This window comes from Drosophila pseudoobscura, chromosome X, assembly GCF_009870125.1.
Source record: "Drosophila pseudoobscura strain MV-25-SWS-2005 chromosome X, UCI_Dpse_MV25, whole genome shotgun sequence".
In the NCBI taxonomy this organism is placed as follows: domain Eukaryota; kingdom Metazoa; phylum Arthropoda; class Insecta; order Diptera; family Drosophilidae; genus Drosophila; species Drosophila pseudoobscura.
The window spans coordinates 22,350,292-22,367,392 of NC_046683.1; the positions used below are offsets into that span (position 1 = coordinate 22,350,292).

Here is a 17,101-nt window from a genome sequence, read left to right on the forward strand (position 1 = left end):
ACGTACACAAGATTTGATTTAATTCTTTTTCAGTTTGCATTTTCCTTGTTTCTGAATTTTTGTTTGTGTTTGTTTTTGTAGGTGGGGGGCGACTAAAGGAAAGGCAGCGGGTCCCAAAGACGGCAGCTGGTTGCCTCAGAGCCACTTGGTCTCCACTCTTAAGTAGGTTAATTTTTACCGGTTTGTCTTGCCACAAAAGGAGAGTAGGGGCTTGGGGTAGAGGCAGTGGCAGTGGCAGTGGCAATGCCACTGGCAATGCCACTGGCACTGGCACAGGCATGCAGAGAGACAACGGGATTTGGCTATCTTCTCTTGCTGCCGCTGTAACTGATGTTCCTGATTGACTGGCTCTGGCGAAGAGGGGACTGGTTCCTGATTAACCAAAAGGCAAAAGTTTCATTTCGTTTAATGAGGCAGCCACATGTCGCCAGCTTTACCTCTCTCTATTTCTTCTGTATTCTCTCCAGCAATGTTTTCTATACATGTTTTTACTCTACCTCGTATTTAGCGAGATATCACTTGAAACGAGCGGGAACGTTGTGAGTCGCAGCTACATAGAGCCGCGACGCTACATTTTTACCCGATACTCAGTCAGTACGGCTCCCCCTCGCCAGAGGGCGCACACTGCAAGAGGAAGAGCATGTGAGAGATAGAGAGAGAGAGCATGAGTAAGCGCGTAGAAGGCGTTGCGTAGCCTCTGCAAATTAATTTGTTTGGCTGGCTATAAGAATCAGATCCGATGATTCTGCGTTTGTAGTTTTTCCGTATCTTTAAAATGTTGCATGCCAGCCATTTACGTGCAAAAATTTGTGAAGAATTTGATCAAGAATATATATAGTTTATGAGGAAACGCTTCCGTCTGGGTCTGACACACATCCAAGTCCGCCGAAGATCTAATATAACCCTATACTCTATACCCCTCTATACCCCTCTGTATCCATATACCCTATACAACTATCGGGTATAATTAAGTACTTTTAACTGAAATACTTAAATATATGTACTCAGAATAGGACCGGATAGCCAGATATTCTGCTGAAACTGGAATAGTTCCCGAATGAATGGGGGAATGAATAGGTTCCCACAATGATCCATCTACAGAATATGAATGACAGAAAGCGAGATAAGGTCTCTGTCAATAAAGCTGGGTTCGACTTCAACCAAATTCTTCTATGTTGACTTATGATCCATCACCAGAAGAAATCGAAGAAATGCCAAATATTGTAAAAAGGGTTGAGAGAGATGGCGAGAGAGTCAGTTCGAGTATGCGAGAACTAAACTCTTAGGGTTTCTTCTTCAATAAAATTGCATGAAATATGATTGGGAATGTATTCCCCTGGGTTCCAGAATTGCGAGAAGGAGAAGGAGAAAGAGAAAGACTGACAGGGTCTCGTCTCCCACAATACCACAAGAAAAATACCACTGTGGCAATAGAACAGATCGTTTTCTTCTTCTGTTTCCTCTTAATCGCTTTGCCTTATTCGAAATGTGCAGAGATTTCTTCTTTCTATTTCTGTCTCTGCGGTTTCCTTGATGACTCTAATTATGATGTTCAACATAATGAGGAATGGAGCTAATGATGATGGTCAACACAGCGTGGAAATGGAACTGTTTGGAATGGCAGAGCAACAAGTGGTTCTCATTGTTGTAGTCGCTGGATTTGTCGCCATGAACTCATTTCAGAAATTTGTTCCAAATTTCTTTGTGGCTTTGAAATTGCTGTTGGCCTTTTTGTCGATGCGACTAACGGCATACCAGACTAACGGAATGCCAGAATGAAACGGAAAGGAATGTGGCGTGGTAATGAATGGAATAGAAGGGGATTTCGAATGGATTGACGGAAAATCGAAAAACTACCAATGGATGGAATATATGTATGTATATTTATAGATTCATAATATAGAATGGAGTCGAATTGGAATACCGATTCTGAGGTGATATAATCTTTTTTCTGAAAGTACCCTCAATTGTTATGTTGTCATTCCTCTTCCGCATTTTCACACATTTCCCCTCCCTCTATGCCTCTCCCACTCTTCCCCCCGCTGAATACCTTTGATTTATTCATGAAAGCATTTGGATCACGCAATATGAAAATTCTTCTACCACTTCTTCTGCCGCCTTTCTAAACTTTCCGTCGAATGCTGAGAGTAGGACTCGGCCTGAAACTGCGTATGAGTGTGAGGTTGATCAGGCATCCAGCATTCAGGATATTTACATAGCCATCAGCCCAGTTAGCACATGGCTTAACCCCCAGATGGAGCGGTGAGAGCAAGTCATGCAAGCAGTTTCCATTCGACTTGGTTGCGGCCGGCAAAACGGGTCAAATGCAGCTCAGCATCTGCCAAAGGGCTGCAAGCTGAATAGCTTGCAACTTGCCAACGATGCTCAAGAATTGAGTAGGTGTGCAGGCAGGATGGGGGTGGGGGTATGGACATGGGTAGGGGTAGATGTTGACTTGACTTGACTTTGGCTTGGCTTTGACTTTGGACAACATCAGAGTCACAGGCAGAGTCGTTTTTGCCTCGTTGCCTTAACCGGTGGAGAACGAGATGGAACTCGCACTGGCGGTGGCCTCTGACTGTGGACGTGGACTCTAAGTTCAGCTTGAACTCCAGCTCCAATCCAAACGAACTGCAACTTCACCGCTGGTTATCTCACGGCTGGCTCGTCGTCTGCACCTTTAGCATAAAACATAAATAGCAACTGCATTCAAATGAGTCTGACAAACAAACTGAACGAACCCACAAGGGGAGCTGCGAGTGGATGAAAAATGCAAATGTTTAAACCGTCTTGGATTCTTTTCGGTTCGGTATCGGGCCCTGTTCGAGTGCGCGTGGGCAGCTCCATAGATGGAGTGTCGTCGCTTGCTCAAAAGATGATGATGTCCTTTAGCCACATTTGGGGATTTTTTCGCAAAAGGAAAACCAAAGTCAACGTGAGGAGTCAAGCAGATATTCAATAATTGCAATTATTTCTCATATTTAATGAAGATTTGCACCGCCGTCATTTGGACTGATGTCCTCTTTAATGAGATTCCAAAACCATCGACAGACGGCAATTTGGTCGATCGGTAATGGTAATAAAGATCAATAAATTGCTAAATTTGGCTCAATGCCAATGCTGCAGAATACTATTATCTTCTTGTCGAACCTCATTTTTACCTCCATATGAGTTTTGTACATTGACCAGACAGTCGATATTTTGGCATAGATTTGAAAATTAAGTTAGAGATTTTAAAGTGGGTACAGTTGATTGTAATGAAATACATGACTATACATGCAGATATAAGCAATGAGATGAACTTCAGACCGATCCGACCAGAAAGTGGATGTTGTTGGATCACACACATCCCCGAAGGAAGCATTTTCAACCCAATAAAGTAAATATATTCTTGATCAACATCAATAGCTTAGTCGATATGGCCATGTCTGTCTGTCCGTCCGGTTGGCTGTATCCACGTCTTGTTTGAAGCCTATTTCTTAAAAACTATAAGAGCTAGAGCAACCAAATTTTTGTATAGATACTCCTGTAGAGGTTAGGTAGAGGCGGCTGCCAGGCTCGCTTGGAGCCCGTCGCACTTAGGCCGGTTTCGGCCCGTTGTGATAATAGCTGCCTTTAATAACGGCCCTGTAATAACTGTTTGTTTCAACTTCTGCTACGCCCCCTAAAGAGTTTATAAGTAGATCAATAAGGGAATTCTCGATACATATAGGATAGAACAAATAGACTGAACTCCGTTGATAAGAGAGTGTTCAGGCGAATACATATGTATAGTAGATCTGCATATGTATGTGTAGATAAGCATTTCTGATAAATGTGATTAGAAAATTTTAAACTTTTCTACAAGAGATGTGAATGCTTGATGAACGCTTTAGTATTATCTGAAATATGCCTTAGACCAGGATACGGAAAGGTAAGGGATCCCTGGTAATCGCTGGACCATCATATAACCTCAAAGTGGGTCACTGACTAACAGAATGTTAGACACATATAGATATAGATATATATATTTATATTTACATGTGTTTGGAAAGAGAGAAAGAAAAAACTAAATGCTTTTTAGGGCAATCAATAAATGAAAAAAACGACTATCACCACATTGGACAATAGACGGGAGGGAGAAAAGTTTTCGGGATCTGTTAACAGAAAGAAAGGAGAGGCCTGAGTAGTGGAAGAGTGATGACAAACATTCAAGCTGATTGACTTATGGGCCCTAAGTAACTTAAATTGCATAACATTCGCCTCTGTCTCGGCGCTAACCATGCCTATATACATTCCTTAAATCCCAGTTCTATTCTTATTCTTAGTGCCATTGCCATTCCACAGTCCACTGAGGATCCTTTCCTCTACTCAAGGTGCGCACCAGGCGGTTCTTCTTTATTTTTCTTTCTTGCGCTTAATGCTAATCGAATGTCTCCCTGTCGGTCCATCTCTTTCAGTCTCGCTGCCTGTCTGTCAGTCAATGAAGTAGACAGCAGCAGCCGTAGCCACAGCCCAAGCTTCCACGGGAGCAAACGTTCATTTTGTGGCAACGAAGATGGAGTTGGCATTCGAAGATGGAGCACTGAAGTGCTGAATAACAGGCGCTGGCAGCAGGAAGGAGAATACCGAAAACTCTGTCGAGTCCCGTTGCATAAACTGAGTTAACAAATGAAAGCTGCCAGCCACTGTCGCTTCTGTAACATCTGTCTCTCCTTCACCATTTCTCCAGGGCAGCTCCCAACTCTCAGCTGAATTCGATCTGTATTTTCGATAGAGAGTGGCTGCCTTTAAAGTTTGATTAATATCTGACAATGAAATTTGGAGGAGTTCCTATTCAAAACTCGAATACGATACTCGACTAGGCGTACAAGCAAGAAATCAGCCGTATTTGAAAAGCATTCTGTAACCCTATTCTTTAAAATTCTTGCGCTTCACTCAAGTTTATTTATACCTGATACTCAACTAGTTGGGGTATATTAGATTTTCCCCACATATCTAATATAGCCTTATACTCATTTTGAGTATCGGGTATAAAAACGCAGAATCATAGAATCTGCCATATCAGACAGATTGCCGAATCTGGATCAGATCGGATTATTATAGCCGGAAGGAACAAATTAATTTGCAGTGGCTACGCAACGCCTTCTACGCGCATATTCATTCTCTCTCTTTTCCTCTCTCTTCCGCCCTCTGGCGGAGGGGTGCCGTACTGACTGAGTATCGGGTATAACTTTCCCAAAGCTTGGTCGATATTTATCGATCTATACGAGCGTACTAGAATATAAGAAGTACCAATGGAGTTGTGATCGATATGGTGTTACCTTTTTATTGATTCGAATATCAATGTTTATTCTAATGACGATTATCACAAATAACTGAGTATTATGAACAAATTTGATTTTTATACCAGATTCTCAAAGAGTAGTCAACTTTAATCATATCTGATAGATATGATCATATCTACAATAGCACAAAATATTTATGAACATACATATTTATGTAACCATATTATTATTTATTCTAGCGACTAATATTTTGACTGTTTTTATTACATCCTGTTTACCAAGCAAACCCTTGTTGCGTTTCATATCCCAGGAAACGTAATCTTAACCTTATTCAGGGGCTGGGCTTTCTATGACGACTTCTAGCATTCCTTTTTTTCATTCATCGCATTCTTTTTCCACATTTCACTATACTTCTAGTTATATTTACTTCCTCTTCTTCTACTTATTATCTCTGGCTTGCTCCGTCTCCAGGCCAGAGCATTGCTCTGGGTGGGTGGTGTGGTAGACAAGTGGAAACATTGTGTGACAATATTTAGCGCACAATGGTCTGAATTTGTCCCGCTCTCACCCGCTTCCCCGTCTCCCGTGCTCACCTTTGCCATAGCTTGTTGACTCCGTTACTTTGGTTTCTTGTGGCTGCTTTATAGACCCGTAGGCCCGAACTGGGGATGGGAGCAATCGGATATGTACTCTTCGTGCGTGCCGATGTCCAGTAATTATGCCACAAAATGATGCAACGAAACTGTACCAAATGCAAAGAGCAGTTCATAGTACATAGTACTAAGAGGACTGATATTATTAATGATATTTTTATTAATACATATTACATATGTCGTATTGAATAAAATAATATCACCAGTTATGAATAATGTTAAACCCCGAAAGGCTGGAATATCATCCTGTTTGAGATGTAAAAGTAGACGATAAAATGGAAATGTCTTCCATTTCAATACTCAACCGATACGTTGAACAAATAGTCATTAAACAATATAAATTTGATTTGCTTGAAAGTCTCCCGTTTCGTGCCCTGAAGACCCAATTCCATCTCTATGCTCAAAACTTCACCTCTCCACTTCTGTTGCTTCTCTTGTTTTGGTTGGTTCTGGTGTATTTTGCTCGCTGGGCTCGCTGAAAATTGCCCATAAAGTACAAAAATATATGTGAATGGGCTCTGGCAGCAGCAACAAGAGCAGCAAGCTCATGAAGAACACCAAAGTTCGGAATTTATTTACACAATAATTGGCAAGCCGAATCAAAAAAAAAAAAGAGGGGGAACGTTGTGAGTTGCTGCGGACACCGCAACTCTACAGTTATACCCGATACTAAGTCAGTATGGCTCTCCTCCGGCAGACGCCGCTAATATTAAACGACACGACAAAGAATGCGTGCGAGAGAGACAGAAAATCAGTCTGAGCGTGACGTCGGGCGCTGCATAGCCAGTGAAAATTGATTTGTTCCTTTTGGCTATACAAATTATCCGATCTGATCCAGATTCCGCAACCGGATATATATATTTTCGTCCTTTGCGGGGCGGAACGGGGTGTGGCGAAATTTTGACACAAAATGGTCAAGGTCCGATATCACAGGAGTGTGGATACCAAATTTGGTTGCTCTGGCTCTTATAGGTTCTGAGATCCTTGAACTCATATTTTGCAATTGGCAAAACCGACCATGAAACCTGTGTGTTAGAGAGAGTCTGTCTCTCTCTAACAGAGAAAGAACGAAATTGTTTTCTTGATTCTGGCTATAATAACTAGACGATCTTGTACAGATTTTACACTCTACAACATATAGTCCTCCTCTACGATTCCGCGTTTTTGTTTTTCTCGTATCTTTAAAATTGTGGATGCCACCGATTTTCGTCCTTTGTGGGGGCGGTGTGACATATCACAGAAGTCTGGATCCAGAACATCGTTGCTCTAGCTCTTATAGACGGACAGACGGACAGACAGACATGGCTCAATCGACTCGGCTATTGATGCTGATCAAGAATATATATACTTTATGGGGTCGGAAACGATTCCTTCTGGACGTTACACACATCCACTTTTACCACAAATCTAATATACCCCAATACTCATTTTGAGTATCGGGTATAAAAACGCTCACGGCTGCCCACAAACAATAAATTAACAACTGCCACTTGAGCGGCGACAAAGACGATGATTGCCTTTGGGGCAAGGTTCGTGGTGCATGGGAGTATTACCGGGAGGGCAGGTAAACGATTAGTGTAATTTAAAACTGGCGAAATGTGGTGTGCGATGTGGAAGATGTGGAAGTGCTCGGGGGAAGGGTGTTCGCGGAAAGCAGCAGTCCAGATGGACCAGACTTCGGATTTTGATCTGCTTTCGATCCATTGTACGCCCCGGCAGAAGAAGAATAGCAGCAGTCACATCCTCATAGCATTCCCATTGCATAACCTAATTATAGCAAGGACAACAAGCCACGAAAAGTGACAGATACTGAAACTTGCCATCGATAACTATCGTTTACTGCACAAGCACACAGACCATATCAAACCTTTGCAACATTTGGAAGGCTGATCTTCGAATAAAAAATTTTGTTCATGGATTTTCATTCCAGGCAGATAGATAGTACAAATGTCAGTCAGAAAGTAAGCCTTATATGTTGATAAGTAATAAACGCATTTCAAAATGTACATACATATGTATCTATCTACTTAATAGGAGTAATATCTGCTCGAAATCAAAGCACCCTTAAGCAAGGTTATAAAAAAGCGTCATGGGCAAAACGAAAAGGGAAAATTCATTACAATGACAGTACCGTTGCCTGTGCTTTTAGAGAGGTGCGGCCGCAGCTGGAACGCATTGGAGAATCCAATGTGGAGAGTCCACAGTCAGAAGCACAGCCAGCTCCAGATCCACATCAGCATCAGATAATAAATTAGAAGTTGGACCAGAGAAGCCGCCTTTTGTGCCCCTTCCGTTCTTCCGACTTACCGCTTGGCTTCTAGCCTGAAAGCAGCAATTCATTTTCGTTTTGTCAGCAACAAGCACAGCAGAACGCACGGCAATAAGCCACTGGCGAACTTAATTGCCGAAGAGTCGTCAAAGCACAAACAAATCAAAGCCGCCTAGGCCCCCAATGGGCCAAAAGAGTCTATAGTCCGCCCAAGGACCTCCCCACCCCATCCGTTGACATTACTCAATGTCACCAAGTGAGTGGAGGGAGGGCCCCAGAAGCCGCCAAAGCGTTTTGCGTTGTTCGTCAATTAGTTACACTAAGCCGCAACTGAAAAATGTATGGCGACTAGAGATGGGACGAGAGATCGCATGCAGTCCATCTCAATTAGAGATGGGAGCGAGCAGATATAGGATGTCGGAAGAGATTCCAGTTGCGGAGTAAAATCAGAAAATAACTTTGTTGGATAGTACAGCAGGTCTGCATAGAATCCATCTGAATTAGAGATGGCAAGACCTGACGATATCCATACAAAACTTTTTTAAAGAAGGGATAGGAGGATGGAGAGGCAGAGAGAGAGAGCGAGAGAGTGGCCGTGTCACGCGCTCATCGCTTCAGACTCAGACACACAGTAAATAATTGTACAGTATGAGACAGGAGGCTAACGAGTCGAGGGTACGAGATGGATAGACGGATGGAAGTGGATGGGATGGACAGATGGATGGATGCAGCGATGGAAAAAGTCAAGCCATTTTGCCAGCTTGAGCTTCGTTGGAGTGACTAATTGCCAGGCGATTGCATGCACTTCGCCTATAAATAGACATAGACGGACATACAGCCGTAAACAGTTGAGGCAGTCAGACCTATGCCACAATGTTCATTAGACTTAGATTAATTTTGGTGAGAAGCCATTCTCCCTCAGCTCCACCTTTGACTACTCGTTCAATGCGAGAACCCAACAGTCCATTCAACACCTGCCTTGATTTGTGATCGCAATTCAGCGGAAGATATAAAATACGCAAGTCGTAGTCTTGACTCAACTGAGCTTGAGCTCAGTTGAGATCCGACACGAACAGAACAGAACCAAGCTGATTGGAGTGGAGTTCACGTCAGTTAGTCGCCGGACTCCCACCCAAACGAGAGCTTCCCTCTGGTACTGGCATAGAATGGGGAAGGGACAGAGAGGCAGAGGCAGGCTCGAGGTTAGGTTAGGCAGGCTTACCTTCTTCTGCGGGTTCTTCCTCGTCTTCTTCTGCGATTGTTCAGTGGTTCAACTGCAAACAGAAAAGGCAGAGAATATACTTATTTTTCCTTTGCTTGATGAGGGTTGATCAACATTTATTATCTAAATTGGTGTGTTTTTCTCATGGTGATATGCGAAATTAAAGCATACCTTTCTTAGCGAGGGAGCCGATCATTTCCGATAATTTTAAGGACTTTTTAGCTATCACTGTCGCGAAAACTATTCCCATGACTTCTAAAAGCAGCAGTAGCAAGCAGAAGATTGTTTAAATCATTTTCCTCCACATCTGCTAGAATTTCTCTGGCAAGCTCTTCCAAGGAATTACTTCAACGCCAACAAATCGCTTCTTTGAAACTTCATCAAGAAGCTTTTCTGATGAGATATGTTTATATTGATGAGATAGCTAGATAAAAAAAACCCTCTAATAATCAACAATTCCGCAAAAAAATATATATGCAAAATTTTGGTGGCAATCATATCAAGCGCAGAATATATATTTTGCTTTCCAAAATACTTTTTCATACACTTCAAACGCATTCCACAAAATTTCTGAATATTCCAATTCAAGTTTATTCCAATTTCAGCTCTGTTTGTCAGGGAGATCCTCTTCAGGTCTTCTATGTTCTCAATCTCTCCTCTCTCTTGTGGATATTTTCGGTGTAGCTGTATCTATAGCTGTATCTGCAGCTGTATCTGTAGCTGTATCTGCAGCTGTATCTGTGTCGATGCTGCGTAAAGTGTTTTCTACAATGGATCGCAGTCCATCTGAAGCCTAAGCTGACGGCGAGGCTGGTGCTGATGTTGAATTTGTGGCCGATGCTGAAAACAATGCCACCTAATTATAAGATATCTACGACTCTCCATCTTCTGGCCATCTATTTCTTATATTAATAACAGAAAATGCACTTTCCAGTCAAATGAACCTGAAAACGAGTTTCCAATCGATTTATGCGGCTGCTGATGCTGTTGCTGCTGCTATTATATTGCTTCTTTCATCTTTCATCTTTCATCAGCTTGGACTGCCTCATCTTTTTTTTCCTAGCTTTCTTTCTCGCTATTGTATTTTTCCCCGCGTCTCGTTTCGTTTAACCTATGTAGGCCTTTGCGGTATAGAGACTGTCGGGGGGTGTGGATTCGGAGGAGGGAATGCCTGGCATGGGCCTAAGGCCGTTGGCAAAAGCTAAAAAATTAAAATTCCATTTGATGAGTAGTTGCTGGCTCATTGCCAGTTTCCGCTTTTAGTTGGATTTTCAGTCCAGCCCTTATTCAGATTCAGATTCAAATTCAAATTCAAATTCAGACTCAGACTCCGACTCTGATTCTGGTTCTGTGCCGCCCCAAGCATGTTTTGTCCGCGTCCCGTGCTGGTATAGTAGCTGCGTAACGGTAACTACTAGTAGGTAGATTCATACATAGATGCAGCGTCCGTTGGGGAAGTTACAGCTGCCGCTGCTTCTTCTGGCCAGTTAATGGGATATTGATATACAGGTATGACTTCCCCACAACGTGCCACTGCCACTGCCGCACTGGGACTCCCATCCGTCAGCGGGGAGCTTGGAAAGTGCAAGAAGAAAAAATCGTTCATTGTTCAGTTGCTGCTGCCGCTGTGGTCAAGTCAAGAGTTTTCCAGATTTGCATGCAACATGCTGAGTAATTAAAACAACAGCAGAAACATCAGCAGGGTAGCGGGCAAGAGGGGCGTTGTATGCAACATGGCAGCAATTAAAGTAGAGTGGCAGAGTGAATGAATAAATGATTGCTTGACCGAATTGCAAACGGGTCCCAGCCATAAAGAAAAAAGGCTCAAGACACAAGCGCGGCCATAAAAATAATGCCACGTTGCATTATGTTGGTGGTGGGATCTGGAGGTGCTTTGCAAAGAAAATAAATATTCATTCCCATTCTCCAAAAAAGTTTCCATGCAAATGCAAATGAATAAATGAACGAATGCAACGCCTCGGTGGAGCGCTGCTCTGATTACAAGGGAAAATTCTACAATGACAGAGAAAGAACATTCGCACACTCCCGAAACACACTTTTCACCTTCTCATTCTTTGCTTTCCCATTCTTCGGTGCGCTCTCTCTAGTCTTCTGTCCTGCCATTTGCATACGCATGACGTTCGTAATTAGCCTTTCTGTCTCATTTAAAAAAACCTTCTTAAAGAAGCGTACTCCAGCTCCAGCCCCAGCTCTATAGCCTCTGAAATGAACTCCACTCAACTCACGGTGACTTGAGCCCACTGAAGTACGGTTTGTATACATGTGAATAGAAGGGAATAGAAGTGAATTGAGGTGTATGAAGCTAATGGGCGGCACGCACGCACGAAATGAAAACTCTTGGCCAACTACTTTTGGCCTTCCCAGCCACGTCAAGTGCAATTGGGAGTGGACTGCCCCGGAGAGAAGGAATCATCATCATTATCACCATCATCATCATCATCATCATCATCATCATCATCATCATCATCATCATCAGCATCATCATCACCATCATCATCATAATTAGAAACATCGCCGGTCAAGTCATGTACAAATTGGGAATGTGTCGAAACGAGAATTTTAAATTGACAATGGCTTTGGGCTTGGGAATCTCAAAGAAGAAGATGAAATGGGAACACTTTCACACACTGGCTCAAAGAAGAACGAACTGTTATTTTTTTTTTGTTAACAACCAATCAAAGCTAGAATTTGAATCTTTAACCGATACCACATGAAATAAATAAGTGAGTGGAAGGATGTGTAACATAAAGGGGTGCAGAAGACATTACATTCGAAAGCGAAGGGAAGAAATTAATGGTTTCTGGAATAAAATTATGTAATGTAGATTCTATGGAAGACATTTACAACATTTAGGATAAGCTTAATCAGAATAATAAGATCTTGCTGTGCTCCTGTACCTCTGTTCCACTGTAAAATGAACCTTAATACACATTCGTGGAACCTTGATTCGCTATGAAAATTTTCCATAAGAGAACGGATACATTTGATGCGAATGACACGAACAGGGTATTCCCACGAACGATTGCAGATTCGAATGGAACAGCAACAGACCAGTGGATCGTCCTAGCAAATTCTGATTGTACTCGACTTGGCGACTAACGTAAAGCCAGATATGGTCGAGAGTAGGAGTATATTGCTCTAAAACATCTCTCTATAACTACTTAAATTAGTTGGCACTCTTTGGCCCCCTTCTTCCGCTCCAATTCTCCATGTGCCTGCAGGCCGTTTCAATTTGCATTTGTTTGGCCGCATTCAGACTCACATTGGGGCGAAACTGGGGCATGCTTGGCATTCATTCATTCATTCATGCATACATTCCTTTCCTGTTTAAGTGTATTAATGTTGGCATTTTACTTCTATTTCTAGTGCACAAACGAATCGAATTTGATCGAATAGCGTAATTTATACTAAAAGTTACCGTCGGGTTCGGATACTGGATCTACGGACCTCTCCGGCTTTACGCTACGTCATTTTGGTTTGGCAAAATACTCCTAGCCAAAATACCGAAAGCAAAGCCAAAGCCAAATACAGAAGTAATTTGGCCCACATTTCCAGTTCTCTCTTTTCCCAAAAAGAGAACAAAAAGAAATCATAATTAAGAAGCGTTTCTTTTTAATATAATACCAAATACGGCAGAAGAGAGAACAGAGCGGCGGAGAGAGGTCGTCTGTAAGCAAAACAACCGTTCGAGTAGCACAGATTCCTCAAGCGAGGGCTCACCAAACGAAAAGAAAACGAAAAGATTTCAGCTGGAACGACGACCGAAGTGCCAGCTCATCGTTATTACGGTCCCGTCCCCAACAAAATATCACCGGAGAAGATTCACCCTATCACAATGACGATGACGACGACGACGACGACAATGACGGTGATGGTGACGACCACGATGACGATGATCTAGCTTATTTTGGTACATATAATTACCATGGGCAAAAGACGAACCACATTCTATGTGGAACAGTTTACGTTCTATTGCTAAAAAAACAAAAGCAAAAAAAGACGAATCAGACAACACAGCACAAACTTTCCTTCCCAACACCCGCTTTGCCGCGGGGCCAGTCTTTTAGCATGTCTGAGTATCCATGAGCCCCACTCCACATACACCTCCAATCCACTCATCACTCCACACATCACTCGTCATTCGGTCTTGCGCCGAGTACGAGTACCGCTTAAATATTCAACAGGCCCTCAAAGCGTTCGAGTGGGAGTGATACAGGTGGCAGGGGAAGCTATTTACAATTACTTCATGAATCTTTACTTGTGTTTCTGTGCTATCATGCGTTTTCTCCCAACAGGTGAACCCGCATTGACCCACATAGCCAGCCCCAAAGAGAAGAGAGAACGTTGGAGAGGATAATCTACGCCAAGCGAAACGCCATAAGCCAAAATATGGTACAAGAAGGGTGTGAGGAGGGGAGGGTGTGCGGTGCCGAAATAGCTAATCAAATCTGAGATGGTAACGGGGGGAGGCTGCGGAAGAAGTTGAACTAAAAGCTCGACTCGACGGAGCAGCCAGTAGGGTCTATTAGGTAAGCAAGAGCTCACTCCACTAAGCATCAATGTCAGAGCGAAATGGTACGAGTGTTTCATTCTGGATAGTTTTCTGTAGGATGGAGCTACAACTAAAACAGAATTAATGATCTAATGAACTCTTTTCATTCTGCATACATATGTACGTATATGTCTCAAGGAACACTGACTTTTACAGACTTTTGTGACAGAGTTCTCCAGAATTCTCCAGCTCCATTCCTGTATAAGGATCTGGATGTGAGCTGCTCATCTTCTAAAAAGCAGGGCGTACAGGAAATGGGTTCTACTGGAGGGCATGCCGCTTTATGATCTTCAACAAATCTTCGATGCCAAAAAAAAGCAGTTCCAGAGGGAAAGAATCGCCAGAGGGCGATTGAGCCTAACTCATCTAATCTCATGCCATCTCAATCAAACCAAAAACCAAATTCATTCGATTTATTTGGAATTTGAAATTGGTCTGGTTCTCTCTCTCTCCTCTTCTCTCTACCCTCTTCTCTTCTCTAATCAATTTCCGCTTTTGGCCAGCACACAATCTAAACTGGGCCAAAATGTACTGATTTCTTGGATGGTTAAGCGTTTAGCATTAAATTTTTTTTTTTTTCCTTTCGTTTACATGGCTTTTGCTCTTTTTGGGTCAAATTTGAACACGCATTGAAAAGAGAAATGTGCAACGGAGGGAGCATTGCCTGGGGGAGAGAGTAAGTTGAGAGTTTAAAGTGGAAATCCGTCTTTAATGAGGAGAAAATGTTTTGTGGTGTTTTTTTGTTTGTTACTTTTTCTGCCTTGATTGATGGATTGCGGGGCCTCGGCTTGTTTAATGATTGCTAAAGTCGTTTTTGAAGTCGATGTGGATGTTGATTTGCATCAAGGTTAGACTGACGGCGACCATAACATTAATTTATGTTGGCTGTTAATGCCTGCCCCAATGCCGATCCCAAATTGATTCTTTGTCTGCCGCTTTACCTCAATCTCTTTCTCGCCAATGTACAGGTATTTTGCGGCCTTCTGCCTTCTGCCTTCTGGCTGCTGCCTGCAGGTTGCCTCAGTGACTGTTCCAGGTTCCATTTTCTACAGAATTTCCACCAAATCATTTTAATGGGCCATGGCTTTGGCGCGGGGCTCCCGCTTTATTATCCCACTGTTTTTCCTTGATATTTTTTTCGTAATTTTTTTACGATTCGATTAAAAAAAAAAGAACAAGTAGAAGCAGCCCAGCACCAGCAGCTGAGGTCGTTTTATGCAAGATTATTACATTATTTCCTGGGCGCTGAAAAACAATAAAGTTCTCATTCGAAGCGTTTCCGCCTGTGCTTCTCGGAACACATTAAAGCAGACGCCGGCTACAATTGCTGTTGGTTGGATTGGAATGAAGTGCAGAGTAGAGTGGCGTGGCATGTGGCTCCGGATGGGCTGTACTGGTTTGTTTCGGTTGTATACGTAGGAGACAGGTTGCCCCCAGTTTCTGTTTCTCCACATTTTTAGTTAACTTTTTTTCTAACTTTTTCTTTTAATGCGTTTCTCATGCTCTTGGACCGTTTCTTTTGCTGTCCGTCCCCGTCCCTGTCTTTGTATCTGCCTCTTTGTTCGTCTCACTCCTCCACTAAATGCCTTCTTAATGAATTGGGTGACCATACCCGACCAACGGTGGGTAATAACGGTTAATTGTGTTAATGACTTTAACAGAAAATACCAAGAGAGCAGAAACAACAGCAAAAGATCGGAAGGCGGACCACCATAGTTCTTGACTCTGTGTCAGGCTTCCTTGCCTTTTCCAATGAAATGGAAAATGTTGCAAGTTCTGCCAGCACTTCGGCAACGCATCCCTCCACCATCCTTCGACATGCGCATGCATAATGCGCACGGATTTTCATGGAATTTACAGCTCAAGTTCGTTGCCTAAGTCTTTTCTTTTCAGGTGCCGCAAAGAAAAGAGGAAAAGAGGTGACAATTGTCCACGCAAACAGACCAGGCCCAAACAGGGAGACAGACCTTCTGGTGACAGGCACCTTCGAATTTGAAGGTGTGCAATTTGACGGGGAAATAGACTGGTGCGGGTGTCTGGTGACGCCTTTTTCAATGTGATTTTCCTTCAACTCAATTATTGCTTTATATATACGTATTTATCTACATACATGTATATAGTATTTCCTAACAGGATCATTATAATTCACTATTATCATGCCTATTTCTTTAAACACAAAATGTAAAAATTTTTTGAAGAAATTTTCACTCTATAACTCTACAATTGGGTGGCATGGTTCACTTAAAAAAACTATTTAATTTCTCAGAAAAAGTAAAAAGTGTCCAATCGCACTTTTACTTTTGGGGTTATTCCGCGTCTTACCTTAGCGAGAGTCTTTTCCCGAGAATATTTCACAATTTTCCAAACTTTTGCTTTAATCCTTTTGCAAGTGTTTTTTCTTTAGCGTTCTAGTTTCTGTACAGTTGAGGTGTGTGTGTGTGCATGTGTGTGTGTGCGTGTTCAAGGGACACTTTCACAGTTTGGGCTAAGTTTATTAGGGGTTTTTCACAATGGTGGTTTTTTGTCACTGAGTCGATCCGCGCTCGGTCCGCATCCGCATCAGCAAGGAGTGGATTTTTGTTGTTACACACACACTGTCAGTTCATAGAGACACACACTTGGAGAGAGGGAGAGTGAGCGGGCGGATGAACCAAAAAAAAAAGAAGAAATATTTGTTCACGGTGCTGGTGCTTCCGTTGCTGCTGAATCTGCTTCTACTGATACTGCTACTGCTACTGCACTTCTGATGATATTGCTGGTGATGGCTGACTCGACGACGATATGTTAGCACTTCAATTGCATCACGCGCAATGGCTGATGTCCCTGGTCGTGCGCCACTTTTATGCCTTTCTTAGAGGTCTCCACAAAGCGGCGGTAGAAGCGAAAGAAGAAGAATCCAGAGAGCGAGAAAGAACAGCAGCAGCAGAAGCAGAGAAAGCGACCATGGTCGTGCCCGAAGCCTGCTGCAGAGAGCAGGCAGCGCCGCCAGCAGAGGCAACTTGAAGCAAAGAAAAGCGCGAGGCTCATTTCTACTACTACTACACACACACATGCATAAATATGTTTATTTATATGAACAAACGAACGAACGCACGCTCTAGCGATCGTGCACGACCA

At 42.7% G+C, this 17,101-nt stretch overlaps 1 protein-coding gene across 2 annotated transcripts in view; it reads right to left on the reverse strand.

Moving 5' to 3' along the window:
* Positions 1-16,831, reverse strand: part of tyn (trynity) — a 44,708-nt gene extending 27,877 nt beyond the window's left edge. The window contains exons 1-2 of one of the 2 annotated variants that reach the window (XM_015185419.2): positions 16,307-16,831; positions 9,412-9,463 (exon numbers count right to left, since the gene is read on the reverse strand). The gene's annotated coding sequence lies outside the window, so the exon portion shown is untranslated. The remainder of the gene's footprint in view (positions 1-9,411; positions 9,464-16,306) is intronic. The other variant, XM_015185420.2, reaches the window with a different exon arrangement.
* Positions 16,832-17,101: the final 270 nt, after the last annotated feature.